Here is an 18,652-nt window from a genome sequence, read left to right on the forward strand (position 1 = left end):
CCCCATGTTGAGGTACTCGATCGGATGAAGCCTATGTTCAGTAGTTCTTGGAGTTGAGTTTTTAGTTCTTTCAATTCTGCCATGGACATGAGGTAAGGGGTCTTTGAGATTGGTTGTGTACCAGGTTGGGTTTCAATGGTGAACTCAATTTCTCGATCAACTAGGGTGCCAGGCAAGTCTTCAGGAAATACATCCGAAAATTCTCGAACCACAGGGATTGCATCAAAGTGTGGGGGTCTCTTGTTGAGTATCAATCACATAACATATACAACCATAACAACCCTTTCTTAGCAGTGTTTGGGCTGTCATGAAGGATATAATACATGGAGGGGAAGAGGCTCCAGTTTCTTCGAAGACAAGCTCGAGTTGGTTTGGCGTCCTGAGGAAGACCTTTTTGGCTTTACAATCTATAGAGGCACGGTTGGCAGCTAACCAATCCATTCCTAAGATTACATCAAAGGTACTAATGCAAAGGGGTATCAAGTCTACGTGTAAGGTTTCGCCTTTTAAGGATATAGTACAAGATTTGTACACATTAGTACTAAGGGCGGAATTACCAGAAGGAAAAGACACAGACAATACATACGCTAAGGGTTCGGGTGTTGATGTCAACTTGGTAGCAAAGTGTGGTGTAACAAAAGAATGAGTTGAACCGGAGTCAAAGAGAACATGGGCTAAGTGACCACAAACAGAAAGTGTACCTGACACGACATTCTCAGTAACTTCTGGTTTCCAGGCACTAGGGCAAAAGCTCTTCCTTGGCGTTTCTAGTCCTTTCTCACTCCTCCAGGTACTGCGGGTTTTCGGACTGGTTCAAAGGGGCGAACGAGCTTTGGACAGTTTCTCAGTAAATGGCCAACTTGGCCACATCTAAAGCATGCTCCCGTATCTTGACGGCATTGTCCCCAATGAGTTCTTCCACAGGTAGAGCAAGCAGGAATGGTGCCACCTTTAGGGTCTGCAAGACTTTGATTGCTTGGACCGGTTGAACTGGTTGTGCTCATATTTGCTTTCTTGGGAGACGCGGCACTGGGCCTTCTGTTATCTCTTTCCCAAAATCGCTTCCTCTGGCTTGATTCTTCGGAACGCAAGGCTTTAATCCCTTTTTCCGCAATGTATGCTCAATCTACCATTGCCGCATAGGTTGGTAGTTTAAAAACCTCCAGCCTGTCCTTAATTTCAGGATCCAATCCTGCTTCAAATTTTTTGGCTTTTCGAGCTTCGGTAGGAATGACATATGTCGCGAACCGGACCAGTTGTGTGAACTTACTTTCATATTCGGCCACTGTTATGGTTGCTTGCCTGAGGTGTATGAATTCTGATGCTTTTTGTTCCTATAGTGAATCTGGAAAGTACTTTTCATAGAATACCTCAAAAGACCTTGCCCAAGTCACAATATCTTCCTTCTCCAGGGTAAGAAGCCACCATTCTTGTGCATCATCTTTGAAGGTGAATGTGGCAAAAGTCACCTTCTGTCTTTCTGTGCAAGGTAGCGTGCGAAAGATTTTCTCCATGTCCCTGACCCAAGCCTCTGCTACTAGTGGGTTTGGACTACCAATAAACGTGGTGGGTTTCAGATCTTGAAATTGTTTAATCGTAGTTGATTCTTCTCGTCTTTCTAATGTCCCATTGGTTATGCTGGTTTGCAAGGCCTGCAAAAAGTTGATGACTGCTCTTTCCATGATTTGTTCCATTGGGATGGTACCGTTGATTGATGATCCGGTTTCATTTCCTTCGTTGGCCATTATTACAAGGTAAAATGATATAAACGTGACATCATACTGATATAATTTTGATACAACGTCATATATAACATTGAGAGGGAGATTTATGAGCTGAATTGGGCCGTGGTAATGGCTGGGCAAATTGTGGGCCATGGTAATGGCCGGGCAAATTGTGGACCGAACACAATTGGGCCATGATAGCTTGGGCCTGTCCGCAAGGATTTTGCTTGGTTAAGGCACATGGCATGTGGGACCAAGCTACTTGGCTTGTTGGTGCAGAAGCCAGTTTACTGGGAGTTCGGCTGAGATGTCTGCCTGTCTCCATGGGTTCCACGGTTCATGCGTTAGCTCGACAGGAAGACCGACGACTACCCGGCTCGACCTACCTCGAGCTCGGCTTGCCGGAATGCAGCCGAGTTCGATTATACAGGAGCTCGGCGAATGGTTCATTAGGGTATGCCGCGCAGCGCGGTCAGGAGAAACCGAGGAGGTTCCGCTGGTCTGCCGAGCTCCGGCGAGGTATCCTAACAGTTTGGTTAGGTGGTGATTGTTGGATTTGTGCTGATAGATGGGATAGCAGCACCACGTGTCGAGAGACTGATGGGAGTAGATTTAGGACGCAGAAGGTATATAAGCGAGTCTGCGCCTCCCATGCCTAGACAGACGAACATTTGGTGAGAGAAATACCTACACTCAACTCTCTCTTCACTCTCTCTACCCTCAGGTATGTGCTAACTTGATCGTCAGAGGGGTTTTCCGGCCACACACCGCCGGGTAGCTCACTGTTGTTGTGCACGCAGGTGATCGGATAGAAACAGAGCTTGGAAGAAAGGAGTGCGGGCTTGCCTGAATATTTGCTCCCCGCACAATTGGCGCCGTCTGTGGGAACTTTGAAAGACAAAACCTTGTCTTCCAGGCTCATCTGATCGCCGTCCATAGCGAACAACGATGAGATTCCGTTGTCTGCCATCGACGGAGTTACCCCGGAGTCAGTTAGACGGAGAGAAGGACATCCCGCCATTCCTCCTATGGCGGACCTGGAAACTTCTCCAGGAGGACATTCAAGAGACGGGCGGGATAAGCGCGGAAGAAGCTTTGGATATTCACGGAGTCTAGACGGTCACCGGCGGCTGAGAGAATCGTACGCCAGGCGACTGGAACACAAGCTAAGGGACCAAGACGCCGTCATCCGGAGAATGGCGGCGGAGATGAAGGATCTTAAGCGACATGTCAAAGGGAAGGGTGTAACTGGAGTAGGAGACCACAGTGAGCGCACCCAACCCCGCCGTTCATGCAGTCAGAGCCAACGGCGTACTCCGTCCATCTCAATCACCAGAAATTACAAGGTTGGAGATTCCGATGCGCACGTAGAGAAGTCCAGCGCTCAAGATAGCACCTATCAACCCTCACGTCCGGTGACGACGTTGAGGTATTCTTATTCCGCTCATTCAGAGGATTTGCGGGGAGTCTTGAAGGAACGGGCTTGTCGGCGGGAGGCTCAGAGGGTGCCGGTGTTCCAACGGCTATCCTATGGGGTTCACGCCAGCGAAGAGGTCGGAATGCCTCCACCTCGCCTAGCTGCGCCTCTCCTTCTAGACACAGACTTGGCAAGGCTGAGCGCCACCCCTTTCTCCGTGGGGATAGAAACAACACCGCTTCCCGCCGGCTTCCACCAGCCTAAGTTCACGCTCTACGACGGAAAAACCGATCCCTATATGCATGTAAGCCACTTCCGACAGGTCATGGCCGGACATAGGCGGAATGACGCTCTTATGTGCCTTATCTTCCCGTCAAGTTTGGGCGAGCTGGGCTTGAAATGGTTTGAGAGGCTGCCGGAGGGGAGCATAGAAAGATGGCAGTAGTTGGCCGAAGCCTTTGTGACGCGCTTCAAAACCAACACTAAAACGCCAAAGGAAGTTGACCACATTCTCCGTGTCAAGATGGAGCCAAACGACACACTGAAGGCATACAACTCCAGATATTGGGAAACCTTCAACGAGATCTTGGATTGCCCGGTCAACTTGGCAATCACCCAATACAAGGAAGGTCTCCCAGTCGGACATAGGCTGGGGGACTCGCTTACAATGAACCGGCCGCCATCCATGGAGCAACTAATGCAGCGCATCAATGAGTACATCTGAGTAGAGGATGATGCAGCGGCGTCCACCGCGAAGATAACCCCGGTGGCAACAGACAAAAAGGCCTTACAAGATAGCCAGTCTGGCGGGTAAGGGGGCATACCACTTAGAAGATTTGGATGGCAAAGACACACCCCGGCTATGGAATGCGGCTAACCTCAAACTATTATATTCTTATCGTTCTTAAGTAATTTTTTGAGGAAGAACTCGTTTCCCCTACACTTCTGAATGTGATACTCTTTTTGTCAATGTAATAGAAGTGAATTACTTTTGCTGAAGAACTTTTCTGATTCAGCCGATATGATTTATTCCGGCCAAATGAGTTGATGATTTGCTCAACTCTGAAGTTTCAGCCGAGATGATGTACTCCGGCCAAATGAGTTGATGATTTGCTCAACTCTGAAGTTTCAGTCGAGATGATGTACTCCGGCCAAATGAGTTGATGATTTACTCAACTCTGAAGATTCAGCCGAGATGATTTACTCCGGCCAAATGAGTTGATGATTAACTCAACTCTGAAGATTCAGCCGAGATGATGTACTCCGGCCAAATGAGTTGATGATTTGCTCAACTCTGAAGATTCAGCCGAGATGATTTACTCTGGCCAAATGAGTTGATGATTAGCTTAACTCTGAAGTTTCAGCCGAGATGATTTACTCCGGCCAAATGAGTTGATGATTTGATCAACTCTGAAGATTCAGCCGAGATGATTTACTCCGGCCAAATGAGTTGATGATTTGCTCAACTCTGAAGATTCAGCCGAGATGATTTACTCCGGCCAAATGAGTTGATGATTAGCTCAACTCTGAAGATTCAGCCAAGATGATGTACTCCGGCCAAATGAGTTGATGATTTGCTCAACTCTGAAGATTCAACCGAGATGATTTACTCCGGCCAAATGAGTTGATGATTTGCTCAACTTTGAAGTTTCAGCCGAGATGATTTACTCCGGCCAAATGAGTTGATGATTTGCTCAACTCTGAAGATTCAGCCGAGATGATGTACTCCGGCCAAATGAGTTGATGATTTGCTCAACTCTGAAGATTCAGCCGAGATGATTTACTCTGGCCAAATGAGTTGATGATTTGCTCAACTCTGAAGTTTCAGTCGAGATGATTTACTCCGGCCAAATGAGTTGATGATTTGCTCAACTCTGAAGTTTCAGTCGAGATGATTTACTCTGGCCAAATGAGTTGATGATTTGCTCAACTCAAGGCTCTAGCCGAGATGCTCTATCCTGGTGGGAAGCTCAAAAGATGGCGGTGCGAACAACCATGGAAAAGATCTAAGGAGTTTGGTTTTGGAAGACGTCAGTCAGAAGGCCGAGAAAAAGGGGCAATTGACAATCATTTTGGTGGAAAGACCAGAGTTCCTTGCCGAGCTGATCTTGCTCGCCAAGAAGGAAGTCGCGGAATGGACCTTGCTCGCCTTCTTTGGAGTACCTTGCCGAGCTAATCTTGCTTGCCAAGAAGGAAGTCGCGGAGCGGACTTTGCTCGCCGACCTTAGAGTTCCTTGTCGAAATGATGTTGCTCGCCAAGAAGGAAGTCATGGAGCGAACCTTGCTCGCCTTCTTTGGAGTTCCTTGCCGAGCAGATCTTGCTTGCCAAGAAGGAAGTCGCGGAGCGGACCTTGCTCGCCTTCTTTGGAGTTCCTTGCCGAGTTGATGTTGTTCGCCAAGAAGGAAGTCACGGAGCGAATCTTGCTCGCCTTCTTTGGAGTTCCTTGCCGAGTTGATGTTGTTCGCCAAGAAGGAAGTCACGGAGCGAATCTTGCTCGCCTTCTTTGGAGTTCCTTGCCGAGCTGATCTTGCTCGCCAAGAAGGAAGTCGCGGAGCGGACCTTGCTCGCCTTCTTTGGAGTTCCTTGCCGAGCTGATGTTGCTCACCAAGAAGGAAGTTGCGGAGCGGACCTTGCTCGCCTTCTTTGGAGTTCCTTGCCGAGCTGATGTTGCTCGCCAAGAAGGAAGTCGCCGAGCGGACCTTGCTCCCCGACCTTGGAGTTCCTTGCCGAGCTGATGTCGCTCGCCAAGAAGGAAATCGCGGTGCGGACCTTGCTCGCCGACCTTGGAGTTCCTTGCCGAGCTGATGTTGCTCGCCAAGAAGGAAGTCGCGGAACAGACCTTGCTCGCCTTCTTTGGAGTTCCTTGCCGAGCTGATGTTGCTCGCCAAGAAGGAAGTCGCGGAGCGGACCTTGCTCGCCTTCTTTGGAGTTCCTTGCCGAGCTGATGTTGCTCGCCAAGAAAGAAGTCGCGGAGCGGACCTTGCTCGCCTTCTTTGGAGTTCCTTGCTGAGCTGATGTTGCTCGCCAAGAAGGAAGTCGCGGAGCGGACCTTGCTCACCTTCTTTGGAGTACCTTGCCGAGCTAATCTTGCTCGCCAAGAAGGAAGTCGCCGAGCGAACTTTGCTCCCTGACCTTGGAGTTCCTTGCCGAGTTGATGTTGCTCACCAAGAAGGAAGTCGCGGAGTGGACCTTGCTCGCCTTCTTTGGAGTTCCTTGCCGAGCTGATGTCGCTCGCCAAGAAGGAAGTCGCGGAGCGAACCTTGCTCGCCGACTTTGGAGTTCCTTGCTGAGCTGATGTTGCTCGCCAAGAAGGAAGTCGCAGAGCGGACCTTGCTCGCCTTCTTTGGAGTTCCTTGCCAAGCTGATGTTGCTCGCCAAGAAGGAAGTCGCGGAGTGGACCTTGCTCACCTTCTTTAGAGTTCCCTGCCGAGCTGATGTTGCTCGCCAAGAAGGAAGTCGCGGAGTGGACCTTGCTCGCCGACCTTGGAGTTCCTTGCCGAGCTAATGTTGCTCGCCAAGAAGGAAGTCGCCGAGCGGACCTTGCTCGCCTTCTTTGGAGTACCTTGCCGAGCTAATCTTGCTCGCCAAGAAGGAAGTCGCCGAGCGGACCTTGCTCCCCGACCTTGGAGTTCCTTGCCGAGCTGATGTTGTTCGCCAAGAAGGAAGTCACCGAGCGGACCTTGATCGCCTTCTTTGGAGTTCCTTGCCGAGCTGATGTCGCTCGCCAAGAAGGAAGTCGCGAAGCGGAACTTGCTCGCCGACCTTGGAGTTCCTTGCCGAGCTAATGTTGCTCGCCAAGAAGGAAGTCGCGGAGCGGACCTTGCTCGCCTTCTTTGGAGTTCCTTGCCGAGCTGATGTTGCTCGCCAAGAAGGAAGTCACGGAGCGGACCTTGCTCGCCTTCTTTGGAGTTCCTTGCCGAGCTGATGTTGCTCCCCAAGAAGGAAGTCGCGGAGCGGACCTTGCTCGCCTTCTTTGGAGTTCCTTGCCGAGCTGATGTTGCTCGCCAAGAAGGAAGTCACGGAGCAGACCTTGCTCGCCTTCTTTGGAGTTCCTTGCCGAGCTGATGTTGCTCGCCACGAAGGAAGTCGCGGAGCGGACCTTGCTCGCCTTCTTTGGAGTTCCTTGCCGAGCTGATGTTGCTCGCCAAGAAGCAAGTCGCGGAGCGGACCTTGCTCGCCTTCTTTGGAGTTCCTTGCCAAGCTGATGTTGCTCGCCAAGAAGCAAGTCGCGGAGCGGACCTTGCTCGCCTTCTTTGGAGTTCCTTGTCGAGCTGATGTTGCTCGCCAAGAAGGAAGTCGCGGAGCGGACCTTGCTCGCCTTCTTTGGAGTACCTTGCCGAGCTAATCTTGCTCGCCAAGAAGGAAGTCGCCAAGCGGACCTTACTCCCCGACCTTGGAGTTCCTTGCCGAGATGATGTTGCTCGCCAAGAAGGAAGTCGCAGAGCGGACCTTGGTTACCTTCTTTGGAGTTCCTCGCCGAGCTGATTTTGCCCGCTAGGGAGGCAAGTTGAGGCTTCAGCCGAGCAAGCCAAGAAACCGAGCAAGAGGAACATCGCGGTTGATGTCTTGCAAACTAAGGATCGAGGAAAAGTCTGCCCCGGTCAGATCATGTAATCCCAGTCACGCTTGCGCGGACGGAATTAAGGGGCAATTGAGAGGGAGATTTATGAGCTGAATTGGGCCGTGGTAATGGCCGGGCAAATTTTGGGCCGAACATAATTGGGCCGTGATAGCTTGGGCCTGTCCGCAAGGGTTTTGCTTGGTTAAGGCACATGGCATGTGGGACCGAGCTACTTGGCTTGTTGGTGCGGACCGGTCTACTGGGAGTTCGGCCGAGATGTCTGCTTGTCTCCATGGGTTCCACGGTTCATGCTTTAGCTCAACAGGAAGACCGACGGCTACCCGGCTCGACCTACCTCAAGCTCGGCTTGCCGGAATGCAACCGAGTTCGATTGTACAGGAGCTCGACAAATGGTTCATTAAGGTATGCCGCGCAGCGCGGTCAGGAGAAACCGAGGAGGTTCTGCCGGTCTGCCGAGCTCCGCCAAGGTATCCTAACAGTTTCGTTAGGTGGTGATTGCTGGATTTGTGTTGACAGATGGGATAGAAGCACCACGTGTCGAGAGACTGATGAGAGTAGATTTGGGGGGCAAAAGGTATATAAGCGAGTCTGCGTCCCCCATGCCTGGACAGACAAACATTTGGTGAGAGAAATACCTACACTCAACTCTCTCTTCACTCTCTCTATCCTCAAGTGTGTGCTAACTTGATCGTCGGAGGGGTTTTCCGGCCAGACACCGCCGGGTAGCTCACTGCTGTTGTGCACGCAGGTGATCGGATAGAAACGGAGCTTGGAAGAAAGGAGTGTGGGCTTGCCTGAATATTTGCTCCCCGTACAAACATGTTAGTTCTATTATTCCCACATTCATGTATAACACATTATTTTTACTATCACATTAATATCACCACATTCATATATAACATTTTAGTTTTACTATCACATTAATATCACTACATTCATATATACATATTAGTTTTACCATCGCGTTAATATTACTACATTATTACCATATATATACATCATTGTTACCATACACAGGGCGTTAGTCTGGCGGTCACAAATTAATGTCTAATCCTACTAATACAAAAAATATAAGGATTAGACTAATCATGGTCAGCTCACAAAAAGGGTCTTCTGGTCCTATGTTTAGAATGGACCGTTAGGCTACCAGGAGAATTGGCTTCGGAACACTGGCCCATGAAATAACCCCAGAAACTCACTCTGCATGATGGACTCAAACTCCCACCCACTGAGCTCCACTCCGAAGCAGCTCCATATTACCTGGACTATGTAAACAGGAGCACCGTGATCATAACCCCAAAATTCCCGTCCAGTGATCCATATCGGTGTCTCCAAGTATGATGCACCATCAGTAAAGTCCACAGCTGGGGTATAGGCAACGTGCTGAGGAGGAGGTGTCGTGGTACGAATGTGGCTACTAGGATATGCGGGTCCCCTTCTCTCTGCAAAGCCTACGGGTAGAGGTGCGACCAGGAAATGTGGCGGTTCTAGGTCCGGAGCAAGACCAACAACGTGGGTCGGTCCTATGTACCTTTCACGAGTGCTACCTTGGCTAAGTCTCCAGAATAATAAACCCTCATCAGGGTCAGCCTGCAAATAAGCGGGTCTTCCCATGAGATGGTCAAGTGTTGGATGGGCTTGCCTGATAAGACTCTCTTAGTCACCCCAGCCCTCTAATTGGTTCGGGAGGAGATGAGCTTCTGGGGGCTCGTACCAGAATAACTCCATTAGGTTCGCCATTTCCTACAACACAAGAAAACTTAGCCTAGACATATATATAACATGGTTTATTTGCGTTAGACATACCACATAATACCAAATAATGCAAGTTTAATATATATATATATATATGTTTTTTTTTTTTTTTTATATTTCAATTTAAATAATGTGAATTGTAAATAATTATAAAAAGATTTAAAACTTATACTATATATATATATATTTATTTATTATTATTATTATTATTATTATTGTTAATATATATATATTTTTTTATATAAAAAAAACCATTGCTCTGATATCACTTTTGTCACAACCCAAACCCGGTACCCAAAGGCTCGGTGTCGTAACAAGATAAAAACAAAATAATTCGGATAATTCTGTAGTTGCAACGCAAGCGGATAAATTAAATAAAATAATTGGGTACCAACTGTTTATTTAAAAGGAAACAAAACATAGTCATTTGAACTTCATTGTATTACAGGAGTCTGCTAATAAAAAGATAGAAATCTTAAAAAAACAAAACAACACAGCGATTCATTTTCCATCTTGATCCCGCTAAACCTCGTCACCTGAAAGGGTAACAGCTATAAGCACATAGCAGAGTGAGAAATATTATACTGTGAGTGTAAGGGTACAAAATAGCCATGGATATTTATTTAAGCTAAAACATTAAAACATTAACATAATTTGAGATGAATACACAAATTAATTAAGTGCCAGAAACTGAAATAATTAACTATAACCACGGTACATAGTGGAACAGAATAAGGGTCACTAAGTGACAATCACTATAGAGGTCAATGGATCCATGACAAACACGGGACCCCAAAGTGGTCAAATAGGGGCCAATGGTTATTTAAGTCCCCCATGGCGTGGGACTCCCGTGGTGGTACTTACACAACATAATTGCTTATAAGGTCATAAACAAATACTTTTTAAAATATAAACAAACATATCAGTGGGTTTCTTTTTAGGCAAATAGGGCTCAGAAAATAATCCACGTAACTGAACCTTTATAAAACATAACTTTTATTAATATACTAATAAAATATACCTTGTATAAAATAAATTTTGGTAAGTCAAAACATAAGTAAAATACATTTTGGAGACTCAAGGTATAATATAACTCACCTTAAATTAATTTGTTTCTTTTCACCACTCAAGATCCTCACCCGCCGTTCTCTATTCTGCTTTCTATTTCCGTTGCCTTAAACATGCCATTCTTCTCTATTTATAGGAAGTAATTCGTGGGTGACAAGTATACGGAAAGTTCTGTATATTTGACGCGTGGAAATCTTACTGATCACTCCATTCCACCCTTATCTAATTACTTAATAACTTGTTTGATTTTTTTACTTTGACCATGGACCATTCGGCTCTCTTAGGACTTAGGAAAAGTTATTACCTGCTTTGGTAATTCATGATGACTCCTAAATTTATATATGACTATAAGTTAGGTTCATGTCTAAAACCCTCACTACCCAACTATAAAACCTCACTTACCACTTATTAAAATATTTAATGTGTGGTGTTTCACAACGTACTTCCTTAACAATAAAATTCTCAATTTCCTAAATTATGCATTTATTATTATTATTATTATTATTATTATTATTATTATTATTATTATTTTTATTTTTATTTTCTGAGTTCTATTTATTGTAATGTTAAATTTAAAACATTCGGGTGTCACACATTGGCCTTCTTTGGTTTGTGTTTTAACATATTATTTCAAAAATAATTTTTTGGAGAGAGTTTAGAATATTTTTTAAAAAATTGACTGTATATTTTAAAAATGGTTTTGGAGTTTTAGAGTTCGACATGATTTGATGTTTTTTTTTAATTGAATAAATGAGTGTGAGAGAAAAAAATGATTGTGATTGAGAGATGAGAAAGAAAAATTGATATATAATAAAAGAAAAATGATTTTAATTTTTTTTTAAAAAAAAATTTCAACCAAACATGTTTTAAATCTCAATTGCTCCAATATGGTCCCTTCGTATGAGTGGTGACTTCCACAGTGGTAATCATTTGACACCATTAGTGACACTCTTGTGTGGTTCCTTTAGGATGACAAAAAAAAAAACAAAGGGGTCACTCCTAGATTTATGTTGGGAGAAAATTTAGAGAAAATATGATTGAAAATGAGAAAGGAGAGAGAAAAGTAATTGATTGATATGTAATAGAAAGAAAAATGATTTTAGATTTTTTTTTCAACCAAACATGTTTTAAATCTCAATTGCTCCAATATGGTCCCCTAGTGTGGAGTTACTACAAGAATCTGCACTTTTAGCGACCACTTTTCGTGATTAATCTAAAAGTTTGTAGTTAAAAGTTACCTTTTGGCGACCAAATATTAATTAGTCACGAATGGTCATTATTTTTGGCGACCAATATGAGTTGGTTGCAAAAGGTCATATATTGGCGACCAACTACAAATTTGGTCGCGGAAGGTCACATTTTGGTGACTAAAAAATAAGTTGGTCGTGGAAGATAAAAAATAATTGGTTGTGGAATTGGCGACCAAAATTTTAGTCGCCAAAAACATATTTTCCCCGACCAAAAATATTTTAGTTGCCGTATATTAAGTTTTGGCTACTAAAACAATTTAGTCGCTGAATGAAAAATAAATTTTTTTTTTCTTTGGCGACCAAAAATTTGGTCGCCAAAAACTTATTTTTAGCAACCAAAAAAAAATTAGTCGCCAAATTAGTACTTTTAGCGACTAATATTTTAGTCGCCGTTGATTAAGATTTGGCGACTAAAAAAGTTTATCGGAGAAGGTACCTTTTCTGCGACTAATCTGGTCTTTTAGTCGCCAAAAGTTTGGAAGGGAAATTTGAAACGTGGAGGTGGGAATTCAAATTTTTTTGCGACAAAAAAATTTGGTCGCCTATTGTAAAACGACGTCGTTTTGTACCCAGCAAAATAGAAGAAAAAAAAAATTAAAAAAAAAAGCCCTAATGTAGTGGTTGACCACACAAAGCCTTGCTCCACCATTGTTACGACCTCTTCCTTCAGTGAGAAACAAAAGAAGAAATGGGAAAGGGGAAGCCAAAATCCATAGAAGTATGGCCCGCAGTGAAACCCTTCGTCAATGGCGGAGCCTCGCTCGCTACCTGTGTTATCCAACCCATCGACATGATCAAGGTACCCTACTTCTTCTTTTTCTTCTTCATACTCTCTCTCTCTCTCTCTCTCTCTCTCTCTCTCTCCATCAGTTAAATCTCACATCTTTGTCCTCTCTTTCAAGGGTTTTAGATCTTTGACTCTGTTAATGTTACATCTTCATTTTGTGCTTCTTTGTTCTACTTCTGTTCTGCTCACTTTTCGCCCAAAACTCTTTGATTTTCTGCTTTGCTTTGCCCTCAAATCTTAGATCAAACGCCTCTATCTCTAACCTTCACTATGTTGAATTTTGAGCTGAAAGATGATTTTTTATTTATTTATTATGTGTTGGTTAGTTAAGATCAAAGTGGAAAGTTACATGTTAAATATGAAGAATTTTGTTTCTGGAATCTAAATATGGTGTTTGATTTTAAGCAACTGCTTTTGATTTTTGACCAATCGAATGCACCATACGTGTTTGTAAATATGCCACACTGAGAATTTCTTTTCATGTGGACTTTGTATCCTTCGCCCATTTGATTTCATGCAATTCTATGTAGCTCTGAAGTGTTTTCTCAACTCAATCTGAATTCTTAATGGGTTTCTTAATGGGTTTGATTTTGAGCAACTGCTTTTGATTTTTTTTCTCAACTCAATTTACCAATACAAAAAAGCAAACAAACAAAGTAAAATAAACTGATTGTTACATGAACAAATACCCTGAATTTATTCTAAAGAAAATAAGTACGGAATATTCTTTATGAATTAGTTAGCAATAAAGTATATACTTCCTTCTTTCTGTAGTTCTTGTATCAAGAAGAGGAATAACCTACATAGTCATCAATAGCTACCAATAACTTCAAATGGGTTATATTATCCTCCTGGTTGATGCAAAAATGATGGAAGTTAAATCTACACAGTTCAACACAATTCTTCAAGAACCTTTTAAGACTTTGTTTATTATATTTATTTCTTACCAGTTACCACAAATGCAGGTTATCCATTCATGTTGCTCTGCATTGTGCAGTGCCTTTAGAAAATGGTCCAGATCACTTCTATAAGGAGCTCATTACAATCAACACAATCTGATTTTAGCAGAATTTGGGAGATTTGTACTTATTCCAATTATGCAAAAATTAACAATGAGTAGAGGAGAGGATATAAATCTGACTAATGGGTGATAAGAAAACATGGGGTAAATTAACAATCTTATCACCATACTTCATTTCTTTTTTCTTTCCATCACAAAAACAATCTTTCTCAACCCCCAATCCTAAAGTACATACAACGGCAATATCCCAATTACTTAATATAGAATTACATAAACTCAGGCACAGTAGAAGAGCCATCTTACCCATTTCATAAAGACATTATGAATGAGAGAAGGACATGAATAAATTGCCCAAGTTGGTTCTAATGACTCAATTTTCAGATTTCAACAAGACTAGGATATTAGTTTCATTTGCAAGCTATTCCACCATTAGTTTGCTTATTCCAGATACAATGAATGGTGTAACAGAGAAGATGGGCTTCTTATGGTAGGCCTTGTTGCTTTGAAAAGGTAGAGTCATAACAAATCAATTTTAGACATCATGACAGCAAAGTTGCAGCTTGCAGCTTCTTTGCTTGTGGTATATTGTGCCACAACGTAGCCAAAGTTAAGACCAAGTTTTGTGCACTGTAATCAAGCATGATGCACACTACAGAGCTTATAAACAAGAAGAACAGAAAATTTAGATTTTCTTATTGGGCCAATGAGATTTTACATAACCGAATTCTGGATTGAATTCCAAACTTTATTTATGTTTATTAAATTAATATGAAACTGGTTTATTTTCATTTGTTTCCAGCTTCTCTACGTTTCACAAGTTCAAAATCTTCTAAAACTATATGTGTGTGCTTTAATACTTGTTTAATCTCCATTTAGAAATAAATATTATGTTGATTTAGCAATCAGGCTCTAAAGGGGGCAGTGCACATGCCAATCATTTTCTTGGAATAAGATTAACAAGCAGCAGTTTTTCTTTATTTGAATGGTATATACACAAAACAAATGATTGCTTATACCAAGGGTGTTCCCATTTTAAATTTTTGATGGACCTTGATAGTTTTCTACCATTTCGATGAATTCTTGGAAATTATCTTCTTCTGTTGATTAATGCTTCTTTTTTTCTTCCCTATCCATGATTGATGTGTTTCTAATGCACAAATTTTTTTTTTCTTTTACTGTATGAACGTATTGTACGAATTGCCCATGGTCCTGTGTCTGTTATTGTGTATGGAGACCAAGACAAACCAGCACTGCTTGCCTATCCTGATTTAGCTCTGAATCGTAATTCTTAGATTTGTTCCTTCCTATTTCTTATGTTTAAACTTGATTCTTACACTTAGCAGTTTCTGTGTTTCATTGTTGTAATTCTTAGGGTTTTTCTCATAATTTTAGTTTCTGTTGCAGCGAACCCCTCCTCTTCAAAATCTGGTATTAGCAAGGTAGCACTGATTGGCATTGCACTTGGGACGATTGCAGGTGCAGTTACATTATCCGCAATTGTATCACTTCTTATATTGAGATTGAATACGAGAAAACGCCATACATCTTCAAGAAGACATCTATGTGAGTACCTTACGGTGACCATTATCTGAGGTGGAAGTAAAATTTATCATGATTCTCCATTGTTTAGTTCCTAATTTTAGTAGTTGACAAAACAAATTTCAATTTGTTGGCAATGGTGATCTTGTATTCTAATTATTGACAACAAATATAGTATGATATTGGGATTTATTGAAGTATATCCTCATATACTTTATACTAGGGTGACTGTTATTTTTTTCAGAAAACTGGGATCATTATTAAATTTATCATGATAGATTTTTCAAATGAAAAAGAAGCTGTTCTACAGACTATTAAATGTGTTGGAGATGATATTATCCTCCCTGAATAACTCAGAGCTGTAATTATATAACCTTGTATATGGCCATCTTTGATTGTTTTTAATTTGAAACTTGAACAGAATGGTTTTTATAAATGGGCAAACTGTATGTAAGCACTTGTGTCTCACCATATTTTGGTTGCGTTTTATGATTTCTTATACTGCATGTTCAACCCTGACCATTAGGATTTTAAAATACCCAATATAAAATATTTGATTTACCATGGGCCTTATGGGCCTGTGGTATGCAGTTCACCTTCCAAAACACCTAGTGGGGGCCACAAATCCCATGAAGGTAGTTTCTATAGTATCCATGCAAGTGGATGTCTGATTATAATTGTTCATTTTTTATTGTTATCTTTGAGGGTATTTAAAGTATTTAGTTCCCCCTCCCAGAATTACTGATTGGTTATGGATCGGTTCTTTTATTGATAGGGTTCGGTGTTTATTTATTTAGTCATTTTAACATCTTTATCCATCTGCTTCTTTAGATTTGCCGAGTTGAGGATATCCTTGTTGAAGGTTGTATAGAAGGATCCGTTGTTCATTTCCATAGGGCAAGAACTATAACTATTGATTCTCTTGGAACAATTAGTGCATCGGGAATGGGTATGTATTTTTTCTTTACTTAAAAGTTGCTGTTAAATAATGATTTATTGGCAAACTTCTGTGTTCGCTTCTCTCTGCAGATCTATGTAATTGGTGTGGTGTATTCTCTATTTTTTACATTTACTTAATTGAAGGGGGAAAAAATCTTGTTTTCAAGTGAAAGAGGAAAACAAATTGTCCTAAGAATGCATTATTTTTTTTTGCAATGTGTTAAATTATGTGGATTGCTATGTGTTAAATTATTTTTTGCAATGCTACTGGTCTATTCTGTATTGTTTCTCAGTGTCAATTTGCAATGCTAGTGAAGGCAGGCTAGTGTGTGTATGCTGTTGCTGTTGAGAGTTAATTTAGTTGGTGAAGATGTTAGGATTGATCAAATGCATGGCAAATCAGTTGAAGGGCTTGGGAACTGCAACGTGACATCTCTTCTCATATTCAATTATTAGTGTATGCCCGTGCCTAAAGGCACGGTGTAAATAATATTAAGATTAAAATGCAGTTATAAAATATATTTAACTGACTATATTCTACAATTTAAAAGAAATTAAAACTAAAATGCACACCAGTTAGTGCTACTGTTGCAAATCAAATTATAACTACATAAGAAAAACAAAAATTATATTGTCATACACCAAAAGAGTGGATTAAAACTTTATTAAAAAAAGTGGGTTAAAGCTTTCCAAAATTTGTATGCTTTACAGAAGATGTGTCAATAGCATGTCTTCAAACATGTATTTGCCCAAACTTCCTCATCATTACTCTCGAAAAAGTCTTTGTATCAACTTGTATGTATCCCCAATGAGGAACATGCACAACAATCTGGTAATTTGTGGAAACAAAGAAAATATCTATATAAGCCGGTATATTTGTTGGAATTATACATATCAAAATACTTTGAGATTGAAATTATCTTATTACATCCCCATCGAAGCAAGCTAGTTGTATTTCTCCTTTTAAACTCCATAAATTTTTCGATCCAATCCTAAAAAAAATCCATATTTCCAATTATTATTAAATTGAAATTTTATTAAAAAAGATATATAATCAATAGAAATAAATTTACATGATTACCTTTTGATAAAACGTGATTTTATGAACATGGAACACTACAACAATACTTCAGGATAAACAATATTTGTAGTAGAATCCAAACTATCTTTAGGGAGAAGAATACTTATACGATCAAAAGATGTACATTTGGACAATGCCACATTTAATAAATTTGTACGCATATGAATAAGTTGATTGGGTCGATTATATGGTTTTTTATATATTAAATTCAATATCTATCCGAAATAAGAATTAAATTCATCAATCTCAACCACAACCGAGTGGTCGAAACCTCCCCCATCGTATTCTGCTAATCGGGTCGGTTCTTCAAGTAATCCCAACACTATTTAAATTTATTTTTTAATTTGATAAAATTACAAATTTAATATAAAATTTAATCCCAACACTATTTAAATTTATTTTTTAATCCCAACACTATTTAGTCCCAACGCTATTTAAATTTATTTTTTAATTTGATAAAATTAAATTTAATCCCAATACTATTTAAATTTATTTTTTAATCCCAACACTATTTAAATTTAAATTTAATCCCAACACTATTTAAATTTAATCCCAACTCTATTTAAATTTAAATTTAATCCCAACACTATTTAATAGGAGAAAAAAAATTTAATAGGAGAAAAAAACATGAAAAAATACCAAATAGAAATATACCATACAGAGAAAACTACATAATTATTATATTCTGGAGAGGTTGTTTTCAAATTAGGTAAGAGAGAGAGAGAGAGTAGTAGAATCTCAAATAAGCTCATCATTTAATTTTTTATTTTTTAGAGAAACAAAAAAAGAGAGTAGTTTTTGGATGTAGAAATGGTAGAGACTAAGAAATTGATTACAAAAAATACAATGCACACACATAAATTCTATCATTCAACAAAATTATTTTCATTAGAAGGTTACATGTTGGAGAAAAGTTCCACAACAACAGACGCGTGTTTGAACAGATTAGAACATCTCAAATTATTCAATTTTATTTTTTTGGGTAGTGTAGTGTAACCTAACTCTCATGTTGGGAAAATTACAGTGATACTCGAAAAAATATTTGAAACCTTGAGAAAAGTATCCACAATTCTACACATAACCCAAGTACTCCATTTCGGGCCGGTACTGTGATTTATGGGTGGAAAACGCCAAACCCACCAATTTTCCACCCACAAATCAAAATGGGATTCGTGGATATTTCTGTGATATGGTGTGGCTCAAGTGTATGATAACATACGCCAAACCCACCAATTTTCCACCCATAAAACAATTTATGATTAAGGAACATTAGGCAAACTGGATATATATGATACTACTTGATAGCCTCACATATTAGATGAAATAGGATATTAAGACTCGACCTAAGTTCTTCATGGGTGAAGAAGTGATCCTTACGTAGGAAAATTACCTTCCTTAGAAAATTAATTTACTGTGTAAGTTTAAATTGACTTCTAAATGCTTGAGGGAATATGTCCTTAGCATTATAAGTTTATTTTAATTAATGCA

The 18,652-nt window shown here is 40.9% G+C and overlaps 1 non-coding gene across 1 annotated transcript; it reads left to right on the forward strand.

Annotated features, from left to right (window-relative positions):
• Positions 1–12,413: 12,413 nt before the first annotated feature.
• Positions 12,414–16,332, forward strand: LOC114319089 (uncharacterized). The gene is made up of 3 exons (XR_014348183.1): positions 12,414–12,596; positions 15,010–15,168; positions 15,976–16,332. It is a non-coding gene; the product is annotated as an uncharacterized LOC114319089 (transcript).
• Positions 16,333–18,652: the final 2,320 nt, after the last annotated feature.

The sequence above is a fragment of the Camellia sinensis genome, chromosome 13 (genome assembly GCF_055761805.1).
Source record: "Camellia sinensis isolate YWXY chromosome 13, ASM5576180v1, whole genome shotgun sequence".
NCBI lineage: Eukaryota > Viridiplantae > Streptophyta > Magnoliopsida > Ericales > Theaceae > Camellia > Camellia sinensis.